Below are 12,985 nucleotides of genomic sequence, written 5' to 3'. Positions count from 1 at the left end.
GGTGCAAACGTCGGAGCATGTATTTTCCAGAGGGTATTTTTTGGGATAAGTGGGAAGGAGGGGCTGGAAATGGGGGTTTGCAAGCGGTTGCTTGTCCTGGGATACTCAAAAGGGAAAACCAGGATGATTTGGGTTCGTAGCCTTGAATTTAAGCTGATTTTCCCACCACTGACCCCACGGCCATCCCTCAGTCCTCATTGCCACTGGCTCATCCCACTCTTCAGAGCTGATTTTAACCCATCCTGAAAGAATTCCGGGGCTGTTTCAAGTGATTCCCTCAGATATCCAATATTCCTTAGGATACTGGCAGAAATTTCAGCATTTTTTAACCAATCCTGCTTCTGATGGCTTTTTTTTTTAATTGGGGAAGTGGATGGAAAATCAGGAGAAATCAAATTGTGATCGAGTGGATCTAGAACAATCCGTCCCTCTGGCTTTTCCAGTAAAATGTGGGGAAAATGTGGTGGTAGTCCTGGGGGAACGACTCCAGGGAATCCCCCTGCCCAGGTCCCTGGGGGGAGGGGGGGTAATAGCTCATGCACCCCAAAATTGGGTGTCTGATGGACACCCCCCCTAATTAATAATAATTATTAGATACTTCCAAAATTGGGGCATTTTGCCTTGGGGATAATCCCACAGGAAGGGCCTCATGTGGAAAGGGCCCTGGGACGGGTTTTGGGGGGGACCCTGAATATAAAAGTCATACAGGAGGAGGGGGGTTGGGGACCCCTCCCAGGGGGTTGGTGACCATGATGGGGGTGGCACCCTGGGGGGAGCCTGGGGTTGGGGGGGTCATAGGCCGGCAGCGTTGGCTCTGAGTGTGGCCAGGGGGGCAAATGCAGCAGGGAAGGGGCAGGGGGGGGCAAGTGTGTTGTTGGGGGAGAAATATGGTTGGGGGGGCAGATGCTGCTGGGGGGAAAGGTGTTTGGGGGGTAGATGCTGCAGTGGGGCATAGCAATGCCACGGGGAGACCGAGATGGTGGGGGGAAAGGTGTTTGGGGGGGCAGATGCTGGGGGGGGGGCAGGTGTTTGGGGGACAGATGCTGGGGGGCGCAGCGATGCCGTGGGGAGACCCGGAGGCGGGGGGGGTCCGTTTGCTGGGGGGGGGGGGCGCAGCGCGGCGTTGAGGGGGGAGCGGGGCAGGAGCGGGGCGCGCCCGCCCGCGGGGTCCGGCCCGCAGGGGGCGCTGTGCCAGGCGGTGCGGGGGGGCGTGTCCGGGGGCGTGTCCTCGGGGCCCGGCGGCGGCGGCGCGGGGGGGCGGGGGGGCGTGTCGCGGCGGCGGGGCGGGGCGGGGCGGGGCGGGGGCGGCGGCGGCGCGGCGGGGCCGGGCGGGCGGGCGGCGAGCGGCGGCCGCGCTGTCAGGCCGGTGTCGGTGTGATGAAGATTGGCGGGCAGGTAGGCTGTCACTCACCGGCGGGCTGCCGCGCGGGGGCGGGCGGAGCCGTGCCGAGCGCCGCGGACAAAGCGGCCCGGGCGGCGGGGCACGTGTGGCGGCGGCGGCGGTGGGGACACCCCCCTCCCCTATCCCCCCCCCCCCCCAACCCCATCCCCTCCGGTGCGGGAAGTAACTTGCCGTTCCGCACCGCCTGCCCGCCCGGTGCGGGGTCGGGGGCAGCGCGGGCCGCGGCTGCAGCGTGTGTCCGTCCCCGGTGTCCGGTTCCCGCCCCCGCCCCCCCCGGGCTGACCTCCAGCCGGCTGCGGGTTGCCCCCGCCGTTGCGGTTCTCTGCGGTGACCTCCCACCCCCCCACCCCGGGCCGGTTGCAATAGTCCCGGGGGTTGCAGCCCCCCCGCAACCCCCGGCCAGTTGCGGGGATCCCGGCGGGTTGCAGCCCCCGCCGGCCGGTTGCAGTACCCCCCGGGGGGCTGCCCCCCCACACCGACCGGTTGCAGACCCCCTCCCCCCTCTACCGGTTGCAATGCCCCCCGGAGGGGTTGCAGCCCCCTCGGCCGGCTGCAGTGCCCTCGGACCGGCTGCAACCCCCCCAGCCGGTTGCAGACACCCCCCCCGGCCGGTTGCAATAACCTCTACAGACCCTTCGACCGGTTGCAGTGCTCCCCCCCCGGGGGGTTGCAGCCCCCCCGGCAATTTGCAATCCCTTTAGACTTGCTGCAGACCCCCCAACCGGTTGCAGTGCCCCCCGGAGTGTTGCAACCCCCCCCCCGCTTAACCGGTTGCAAGATGCTTTGCAGACCCCCGAGCAGTTGCAGTGCCCCCCGGTTGTTTGCAGCCCCCTCCCCCCCCCGCCCCCCCAGCCGGCTGCAATGCCCCCCAGGGGTTGCAGCCCCCCCAGCTGGTTGCAATACCCTTTGCAGACCCCTGACCAGTTGCAGTGCTCCCTGGGCAGTTGCACACACCCCCCCCCGCCTCCCCGCTCCAACTCATTGCAGTGGCTTATGGGGGGTGGGGGTGGTGTTGCAGCCCCCCAGCCAGTTGCAATGGCCCCCCCAGCCAGTTGCAATGGCCCCCCCCACCCCCGGGGGGCTTGTAGCCCCCGCCCCCAGGTCATTGCATTTTACAGCTGGAAAGTTGCCCCTATGCAAACGGGGCTGGGGGGGGGGGACACTTGCAGCAGGGGGGACACTTTGTCCACAGCCCCCCAGCTGTGTAAGGCATCCCTGTACCTTGGGGTGCCCCCTGCCAGCACCCAGAGGGCACCCCCCGGGGGGGGGAGGGCACTGTGCCGCCTTGCAGGGCCCCACGCGGGCTTGACGCCAGTGCTGGAACGGCGCTCAGCGGCGTGCTGCGTCTCCTGGGGGCAAACCCCCCAGTGCACCCCTTCACCCCAGTGCACCCCACTCCCCTCGGTGCACCCCATTCCCCCCAGGGCAGCTCCACAGGAGCCCCCCCCCCCAACATCCCTCCCGTCCATGCACTGGAGAAATACTAAAAAAATCCATTTTAGCAGCTTTGAAGCCATGGACGGGGGGGGGGGCTGTTTCAATAATAATTATTATTTTTAATTTATTTTTGAATTTTTTAGTGCATTTACATCCGCTGGAGGGGTGGCTCTGCCGGCGGCATCATGCGGCTCGGGAAGTTTTCCTAAAGGATCGGGGCAGGGTGGGGGTGTGTGTATCCCCCCCCCACGTCATCCCGGTCCTCACCGGGCGTCGAAGCTCAACTTGGGCTCTGGCTCCGGCTCTTTGTTTGGGCTCTTCCCGGTTTTTCTGGCTCCCAAGGATCTTTTTTCCCACTATCTCGCTGCCCGCCGGGTAACGGGAAACCCTAAACCCGGCAGGATATTTTCAAACTCCCAGCCGGGGAGATTAGATTAAGGGAAAGGCGGGGGGGGGGGGGATTATTTTTGGCCGGGATGCGGGGGCAGCTGTCTGCTGGGGAGCAGGAGAAGAGAGGAGGGGAAACGGCTTAATTTCGCTTTTTTAGACTTATTTTACCTTGAAATCCGACAAGGTTTTGGAAGCGGAGTGGGGGGAAAAAACTGGCGCGCGGCTCAGCGGACCCGGCTTTGGCCAAACTTTTGGGCGTCGCGCCTCCAAAAGTGCTGACTCCGCGTATTTGGCATCTTCCCCTCGTGGAAAAAGGGGGTGCTCCCTGAAAAAACCCACCCCAAAACCTTTGGGGGCTGATGTTTGGAGGGCTGCTTTCAGCCTCAGGCAGACGGGGAGAAGGATTTCAGTCAATTAATTGGGTTTTGGGTGATTTGGGTTAAAAAACAACACTTTTGGGGAGGTTCAAGCCGGATGGCGCAGATGCATGATGGGATTGGGATTCCCCTTATTTTTTCCCCCCTCCTTCCTATTTTATTTAACTCTTCGTGCTGAGATTCCTTTATTAGGGGCAGAAGTTAATTGCTGGAGGCTAATTATGGGAGAGGTTAATGGGGGAGCTGGCGGCATCAGGAAGCAACGGAGATGCTGCGCTCCCCATCATCCCCAAACTGGGATTCCAAGGGCACATTGCAGTCCCGGCCCCCCAAAACCAGCATCGTGGCTGTCCTGTAACCCCCATATATATATATAGAACATGTTACATATATATATATAACATTAAACACTGCCCTGATATCATGGGGTGGGGGGAAAAAAAGGAGAGAAGAGTGATGCTCCGCATCCCCGCCAGGCTTGCAGGAACATTTTCCCTTCTCCCACCATCGTTTTTGGGAGGAGGAGGGAAAGGAAATCTTTTTTTTTTTTTTCAAGGAAATCTCCTTTTTTTCCCCCAAGGAAATACCCTTTTTTTTTTTCCAAGGAAATATCCTTTTTTTTCCCTGAAATCTCATTTTTTTACAGGAAATAACTTTTTTAAAGATAAATTTTCTTTTTTTTTAAAAGGGAATATTTTCTTGAAGAATTCACTTTTTCTTAAGAAAGTTGCCCCCTTTTTTAAAGGAAATTGCCTTTTTGTAAGTAAACGGCAAAAGTTGTGTTGGGAGGAGAAGGTTTTATCCCACTGGAGCGTCAGGCAATAACCTTTTTTCCCCGATTTGTGGATAAAACATGTTCCTGTGCTGGGGCAGCTTTGAATTTTGGGTGATTTTTGCTTTTCCAGGGAACTTTTGAATGACTTCATGGGTGTTTTTTTTCAAGTTGACTGACAGCATCCGCAAGTCTCTGAGTGATAATAGGGTTTTTTTCTTTTATCTCCCAGGAAAGTTAAAATAGTGGCATGGTCCGTCCGGGAGGAGCATCCTTCACCCATCCATCCTCATCCCCAGGGATGCGGGGGCTGGACCGTGCCTCCAGGTACCGTCCTTATCCAAGTCCCAGCACACTGTTGGGTTTGGGATGTGTGATGGATACCCAGGGATGTTTCCTGAGGACATGGAGAAAAATAAGCTGGGGTGCTGGTACACCCCTAGTTTTGCCTAATTAATTTTCCTGGGAGCTGCTTCAGCTTAAAATAATTAGTAAAATTAGTCCCAGCAATGGGATGGGGCAGCTGAGAGTTGATGGGCGGGGATGCCCATCACAAGCATGGCACGAAAGCAGGCAGGGATAAAATGAGAGGATTTTAAACCCCTGATGAAATAGGAAATATTAATTTAAAATACTAAAATAAGCATTTCATGATGCTGAGCTCCCTTTCCCCTGGCTCTGGACAAAACTCCTTTTCACTGTCTTTCCTTTTTCCTTGGAGAAATACCAAATTTGAACAGCGAGCCGTGGTTTCCCAAAGTCAAGAGGAAACTTTTGCCATGATTAAGGATAAATTAGGGGAGGTTTGGCATCCCTGAGTCCGGTGGGAAACCCGGACCGAGCACCACTATCTTCTTTCTTTGAGGTCGCGGGTACCCCTAGCACATCTCAGCATCCCGGCCCCAGTTATCCTTCATCCTTATTTTACTCCGAGCTGTGGAAATCCGCTTTTTTGGGGTCTTAGCAGGATAATTTGCTGGACCCAGACAATTCTCGGTCGAATTTAATATCCCACGCACTGCTGAATAACTCAATTCCCAAATAATTTTCGCCGCCACCAAAGAGGGTGTTAACAAATGCCCTCTAATTAGCAAAAAAATAAATTATTTCCTGGCGTCATTAGTCAGATCATTAAGATGCCGGCTCAAAATAATAATCCGGAGGGATGGGAATTAATCCTCGATTAAATTTAGACCTGGGTTTGTCCCCCCCTCCAGCCTTGCATGGACCGAGGTGATGCTCCAGGTAATCCCTATGGGAAAGCCAACCCCTCCGGGGCGGGATGGAGCCACGATCCCGGCGGGATGGAGCCATGATCCCAGCGAGATGAGGTCGCCTTTGCCCAGCTGTGATTTGCAGCTGTATAAATAAGATGAGAATTTGGCCTCGGCTCTTCCCCCCGCCTGATTATATCGTATTTTTTTGGCCTTCCCTCTTCTGAAAGGGAAAATAAACCCTCGTTAGTCAACACCTCAGTTGAAATTAGCTTTTGTTAAATATTTGTGAGCTTCTGCTGGTTTGTTTTCGGGGATTTGACTCTTTTTGAGAGGCCAAAAAGGGCTTTTTTTGGTTGTTGTTGTTTGGGGTTTTTTTCCCCCTGGGCAGCACTGCCCTGGTGGGATGCTTGTTGTGACTAACGAGATGCAGATGCTCCAAGGGACCGATGGTGGAGGAGCAAGGGGTGAGACCGGGAAGGAGGGCTTGGGGAGGGGGTGAGGTTTAGCTAAAACTCAGGTTTAAACTGTATTTAAAACTCTTAATTTCAATGAGAAATAATCTTCCGTGACCCTTGAAGTTTTATTTAATTTATTTATTTTTTATTTAATCTATTTATTTTTAATTTATTTTATTATTATTATTATTGGGGTTTTTTTTCAGACCTTTTTTAAATCATTTTTTTTATTTTTATATAATGTAGAATCATGTAGGTTGGAAGGACCTTTAGGACTGAGTTCAGCTGCCAAGTCAACCACTAAACCATGTGTCCGAGCACCACAGCTGCATGTTTACTTCCATTAATTTTTTATGTTATTTTTCATTCTGTTTTTCATTTTTTATGTCATTTATCATTTTTTATGATTTTTTACTCTCTTTTTATTTTTTTTATCTCAAGTTTCTTTTTCCGTTCCATGCTTCAGCCATCTTTCAGCATCCTGTGCCATGCTACCTGTCCCGTCCCACACACACCCAATACAATCCAGGCAGGAAAATCCCAAATAACCAGCACAAGGCCATAAAAATTCAAGTTAGGGATGCAGTACTGCTGATGCTCCACCCTGAAAAACCAGATTATGTAGGTGCAGGTGGAGGAGACTTTTGCAAGCTGCCATGAAATCCTGCTTGGGTGGATGGGGGAAAAAAAAAAAAACAACCAAAAAAGCCCCAATAATGTTCTATATGGAGCTTTCAACTTTAATAAGGTGTTGCAAAAAAAAAAAGTTATAACCAAAACCACATTTATTTTTTTGCTTGATTCTCCCTTTCCCCGGCCGCGACGGCTGGCTTGCTCCTGTCCATAAATCCCTTAAAGCCAATTAAAAATAATCCCGATTTTGGACTGTTTGGAGAGGTTCCTATTTTATTTCGCCCCGATTTTATTTTTTGTCAAGGATGTGTTTGCACGCAGGATGGGGGCCGTGGAAATCCCCTCGCCCCCCATCAGGAAGCCGATTGCGGCGGCACCGGGGGGATGCTGGACGCTGCCCTCGCACCCCGGGCTGGGCTCAGAGCTTGAACCCCCCCGGCATTTCTCCTTGATGGGAAAAGCTGCTTTTTATTTTCCTTTTACCCACCTTTCCCCCCTTCTTTCCTTCTTTTTCTGTTTTTTTTTTCCCCTTTTCCTTTTTTCCTTCCTTTTCTTCTTCCTATTCCCCTTTGCCCCCTTTTTCCCTTTCTTTTCCTTTTTCCCTTTCTTTTCCTTTTTCCCTTTCTTTTCCTTTTCCTTTTCTTTTCCTTTTTCCCCTTTCCAGTTTTCCTTTTTCCTTATTTCCCCTTCCCCCCTTTTTCTCCTTTTTCTCTTTCCCGCTTGTTTTTGCTTTTTTACCTTTCTTTTTGTTTTCATTCTTTTTTTTCTTTTTCCTTTTTTGATTTTTTTTTCTTTTTTCGTTTCCATTCTTTTGATTTTCTTTTTTTCTTCTATTTTTTAGCTTTTTCCTTTTTATTCCTTTCTTGCCCTCCTTCCAGCAGCCTGGACCAGGCAGCAAAGCCAGCATGCCCACCAGACCAGGCTCCTCCGTGTCCCTGGGGATTATTCCCGATGCTCGTCCCCCTCCTGTGCCGCAAGCAATGCCAGAATACCACCACTGATCCAGCAGCGAGTCAAAACTTTTCCGAATAATTCACCAAAAAATTAGAATATTTAATTGTAGTGGTTTCATTTCGCATGAGCTGCTCAGCGGCGTGTTATTCCTCGGATTATTTGTGGGAGGCAGGACCAGTCTGGTACAGATATATCACTTCTAGGTATGTCGGAAGGCACTTTATAGCTTTATAAAGCCCTTAAAATGTTTTTCTAAACACCACTTGAAGCTTCTAAGGCAAGTTTTAGAATCGCAATTACCAGCTCCCTTATCCCTGAGCAAATTCCCACTGCGATGGTGGATGTAAACCACTTTAGACATTTTTAATGCTCCTGAGCAATAAATTTAAAAGGGAATTTATTGTTCCAAGCTGCTAATTTCTCCATCCAAATGCCGCTGCCTGTTGCCAGTGACAATGCTGGGGATGGCCGGGATGCGGTTTGGGGGTTTTGGTGCCTATCCCAGAAAAAATGACTTTTTACCTGCTTGATTTTTCTGATTCCCCCCCTATTTTCTGTTTCCCTCCATCTTTCCGCTGCCTCTTTCCAATGGGAAGACCCCAGGTGAGTGAGGTCGATGAGCCGAACCCTCTCCAAGTCTTACATTTTTTTGGCTCCATGATCAGCTTGTAATAAATAATTATAAATAATTGGCTCAGAGGTGGCGGGTGGGGCTCCCCTCTGGAGCATCCCGCATCCCACCTCTCACATCTTGCATCCTCTCCCTGACCTTGCTCCTCTGTATGACTCACCCAATTTAGATAAAATTATTTTTTCTTAAAGAAAACCCAAATCTGGGTTCTGAGTACATTAACGTCGCTGGTGGAGTTTAAAAAAAAAATAAATTATTATTATTTATTATCTCAATCTCAAGAAAATCCCATTTATACAAAGTGCCCGGAAAGGTCTTTTAATGCATTTACATGTAGAAATTGGTTTCTTTATATCTCGGTGCCAGATCCAACATCTCTTAACTCTGGCAATTAATTAATTGCCATAAAAAAAAATTAAGTGGGGTATTTTGTCAGGCGTTGATACACCGCAGCCACCCCTTTGTTTCTGGAGTACATTTTAACCTTTAAAAATAGCATTTTAAATGCATCTTGAAGTCGTTCACTAAATGGAAATGGTCCTTTTGGCAAATATTTAGCCCTCGGACACTGCTTGGCTTGAAGCAAATCACTCTATAAATTGGGGTAGTTTGTCAGCGTGACAGCAAAGAACAAACGTTCTTCTTAATAATAAAGTGTAAATAATAATAAAAACCAGATAATAATAATTAAGTACACAAAAGGGAGTAAGACAAAATAAGTAATAAATGGTATCAGTGGGTTATTTTTCCTCTAAGGCTCTGGCACATAATAAGATGGGTGAAAAGAAGCCGGGGTGAAGAGACAGACTTCTTGTCAAAAGTCCTAATTGAATTTAATTTGGCTCAAATTTTAGTGCTGAATTTATTTCCCGGGGTCAGGCTGGAGCATCCCCCCTTGCTGGGTTTGAGTGCTGTGGGTGGTTTTTAAAAGCTGATGGTGAATAACGGGACAAGGAGACTGCTTTATTTGCCTTAATTTTAAGGAAAGTACTTTTTTTTTTTTTTTTTAATTTAATATTCCAGAAAATGTGGGACTTCCTTCCCGATCCATCGCTTTTCCTGGAATAGGGGCTAGAAAATCCTTGGATCGTGGATGCCTTCCCTTCTCCCTTCTGATAGTGGGGTTGTTTGCAGCCTGGTCCCACTGGATTTGGGGTTCTGCTTGCTCCCCGGGGCGCAGGAGGGATGCTTGGCTGGATGAAGCTTCATCTGATAACTGTGATGCTCGTAATGAGCCAATAATTAAAACCCCTATCAGCGCAGGCAAGCCGGCCCCACTGCGGCCCCCCTCAGCTTTCCGCCTTGCAGCAGAGATGCTGGTGCAGTTTTAGGGATGCTGGTGCAATTTTTAGGGATGCTGGTGCTGTTTTAGGGATGCTGGTGCTGTTTTAGGGATGCTGGTGGAGTTTTTAGGGATGCTGGTGCCATTTTTAGGGATGCTGGTGCAGTTTTAGGGATGCTGGTGGAGTTTTTAGGGATGCTGGTGCAGAGTTTAGGGATACTGTTGTGGTTTTAGGGATGCTGGTGCAATTTTTAGGGATGCTGGTCCAGTTTTAGGGATGCTGGTGCTGTTTTAGGGATGCTGGTGGAGTTTTTAGGGATGCTGGTGCCATTTTTAGGGATGCTGGTGCAGTTTTAGGGGTGCTGATGGAGTTTTGTGGATGCTGGTGCAACTTTAGGGATGCTGATCCAATTTTAGGGACACTCATGCAAATTTAGGGATGCTGGTGCGATTTTAGGGATGCTTATCAGCTTATAGTGATGCTGGTCCATGTTAGTGATGCTGGTGTGATTGTAGCAATGCTCATCCAATTTTAGGGATGCTGGGGGAGTTTTTGGGGGTGTTCATTCAATTTTATGGATGCTGGTGTGACTTGAGGGATGCCGGTGTACTTTTAGGGGTGCTGGTGCAGGTCTAGGGATGCTTATCCACTTCTAGTGTTGCTCGTGCAATTTTGGGGATGCTGGTGCAACTTAAGGGATGCTGGTGTGATTTTAGGGATGCTGCTGGTGCAGTTTTAGGGATGTTCATGCAATACCACTGGAGGCTCCTGCAGTTCTCGTGATGCTCGTGCAGTTTGAACGGTGCTTGTACATTTTTTCTTACATATTTTCAGCGGCGCTTCTCCTCACCCTGGACCAGTCCCCATCACAGGCATATTCCCCATTCCTGTTACTTTCCCCCATGCAAACCTGACCCCCCAAATCCCGCTGTTGCACCTGTTGCTTTTTATTGAGTGGCCTTTCGCTCTTTTTGAGCGGTTGAGCATTTTCTCTTCATCCTGGGAGCCACGTCTTGCCATCGGGGAGCTTTTCCTTCTCTTGAACGTAACCTTTTCCATTTTAATCCCACCCTACGCTGCGCTAAATCATTCCTCCTTACTTAAACAACCTCCAAAAGCGTCGGGTTTTGGTGGGTTTTTTTCTCCTTCTTCCTCCCCTTTTAAAATTCACATACCAAACAGGGTAGCTGAAGGACCCGGCGAGAGTATTTACGCTAAAAACACCAAATAAAGTGATTTAGTAGCATCTTTAATAGCAGAGCACCTGGAAAGTGGCCAAGGTTATCTCGAGGCGTAGACATCGGGGTGTGGGGGTGTGTGTGTGTGTTATTTTCCCTGCAACCGTTGACGTTGGGATTTGGCTCGACAGGGGGAAGCCAGAGAAATTCCCAGTGCTGTTATCCCTGCAGGAATTTCCGGGAGCTTTTTTACCCTGAATTAATTGCGCTCAGAGAGGGGCTCGGTGTGTAAGTGCTCTCGCACTCCTGTGATGAGCTGGGGAGAGCTCAGGGGGTTTAGTGTCGTCTGTTCCCTGCCCCCCCCCCCCCCAGCCCCCGGCTTCTTTTAACGATTAATTGCCCGGTGACGATGGAGGGCAGCAGTGAAAGTAGCTGAAACGCACCCGGACCAGCAGCCTGGTCCCCGGGTCGGACACGCTGAGCCTAAATCTGGGGAGCGGTGGGGATCTGCCCCCAGGTGGGACCTGCACAGACCCCTTGGCAAAAGCCCCCTTAGCAAGACCCCCTTGGCAAAACCCACCTTGCAAAACCTGCTGTGCAAAACCCCTTTAGAAAGACCCTCTTAGTCAGTCCCCTTTGGAAAAACCCCCTTAGCAAAGCCTGCTTTGCAAAGCCCCCTTAGCAGAGACCCCTTAGCAAAGACCCCCTTAGCAGAGACCCCTTAGCCAGGCCCCTTAGCAAAGCCCCATTAGCAGAGCCCCCTTAGCAAAACCCCATTATAAAAACCCCCTTTGCAAAGCCCCCTTGGCAGAACCCCCTTAGCAAAACCCCATTATTAAAACCCCCTTAGCAGAGCCCCCTTGGCAAAGCCCCTTTAGCAAAGCCCCCTTGGCAAAACCCCCTTAGCAGAGCCCCCTTGGCAAAGCCCCTTAGCAAAGCCCCCTTGGCAAAGCCCCCTTAGCAAAACCCCATTATTAAAATCCCCTTAGCAAAGCCCCCTTGGCAAAGCCCCCTTAGAAAAACCTTCTTTGCAAAGTCCCCTTTGCAAAAAACGCTTTGCAAAGCCCCCTTAGCAAAACCCCGTTATTAAAACCCCCTTAGCAAAGCCCCCCTAGTAAAACCCCCTTATCAAAGCCCCCTTTGCCCAACCACATCAGCCCAGTGCCCGGCTTGCCCCATCTACCCCACATCCCACCATGGCACCGGGGGTGGGGGTGGGGGCTCTTCTCCCATCTGATGGCATCGCTGTGGCCGTGCCAAGGGGGGACCCCTGGCCCCGCTCCAGCGCCCGGCCGGGACACACAGCACCCTTCAGCCAACCAGACAGAATTCAACCCTTTGTTTCCTGTTTGCCGGCTCGACTTCGGGAGGCCGGAGCCCTCAACAAGCCCCTCTTTGTGCTAATTTAATTAATCGCTGGGGCTGAGGGCAGCGGGGATGAGATGCACTGGCTATAAATACCTGCTTTTTTTTTTTGGGGGGGGGTGTGCATGATGGTGTTCAGCCTGGTGGCGATTAAACCTAAATCTAATTAAATCCGATTTAATTCGAATTGAGTTATAAGAAAAAAACCCTATTGATTGATTGATGTAGGATGGAAAACCATGGGTTGATTGATTTATAGGAGGAAATGATTGATTGATTGATTGATTGAGAATAGGAAATTATCGAGCAGGGAAGTGGGGTGAGCGCTGGGCGTGCGTCGTCTCCCCCATCGCGGCTTTTGGGGAGGAAAATTGTTGTTGCCTCCCCCAAACGATGGTGATTTCCAGGGAAAAGCACCGCTTGGATGCACGCGTGCTCCCCGCGCACTTCCCATGAGCGTTCAAGCACGCGAGCTTCGTGGATGCTGGGATTCCTGGAAAAATCCTTGCCCGGGTGCTGCATCTTTTGGTTACAACATGGATTTCAAACTTTACGTCCCATTTGCAAAGCGAGGAAGGTAAAGAACACGGAGGTGAGTTGCCTAAAGCTGCAGAAATAGGGGGGAAAAGAACTCTTGAGACTTGCTGCCAAGCAAGTTTTAGCTGCAAGAAGAGATATTTATCTTCCTCAAGAGATGTAAATGATTTTTCCAGCTGATCAGTGATAGTTTTCAATTGAGAGATTGGGCTGTTTTAGTGTATTTCTTTAAATTTATAATAACATATTATTTTAATGTACAATAATAAGCAGTGATACAGCTGCAAGGATGGGGATAATCTGAAATCGGAGTTTTTTGGCCCCAAACAGCAAAAATCCCCATTGGGCTTGTTA

General features: G+C 50.6%; 1 protein-coding gene across 1 annotated transcript in view; it reads left to right on the top strand.

The window, feature by feature from the left end:
- Positions 1–1,317: 1,317 nt before the first annotated feature.
- Positions 1,318–12,985, top strand: part of PKNOX2 (PBX/knotted 1 homeobox 2) — a 90,610-nt gene continuing 78,942 nt past the window's right edge. The window contains exon 1 of the mRNA XM_040616282.1: positions 1,318–1,395. The gene's annotated coding sequence lies outside the window, so the exon portion shown is untranslated. The remainder of the gene's footprint in view (positions 1,396–12,985) is intronic.

The sequence above is a fragment of the Falco naumanni genome, chromosome 16 (assembly GCF_017639655.2).
Source record: "Falco naumanni isolate bFalNau1 chromosome 16, bFalNau1.pat, whole genome shotgun sequence".
Lineage (NCBI taxonomy): Eukaryota > Metazoa > Chordata > Aves > Falconiformes > Falconidae > Falco > Falco naumanni.
Note: the sequence above shows the minus strand (reverse complement) of the source record. Positions and strands in the feature narration are given on the sequence as shown.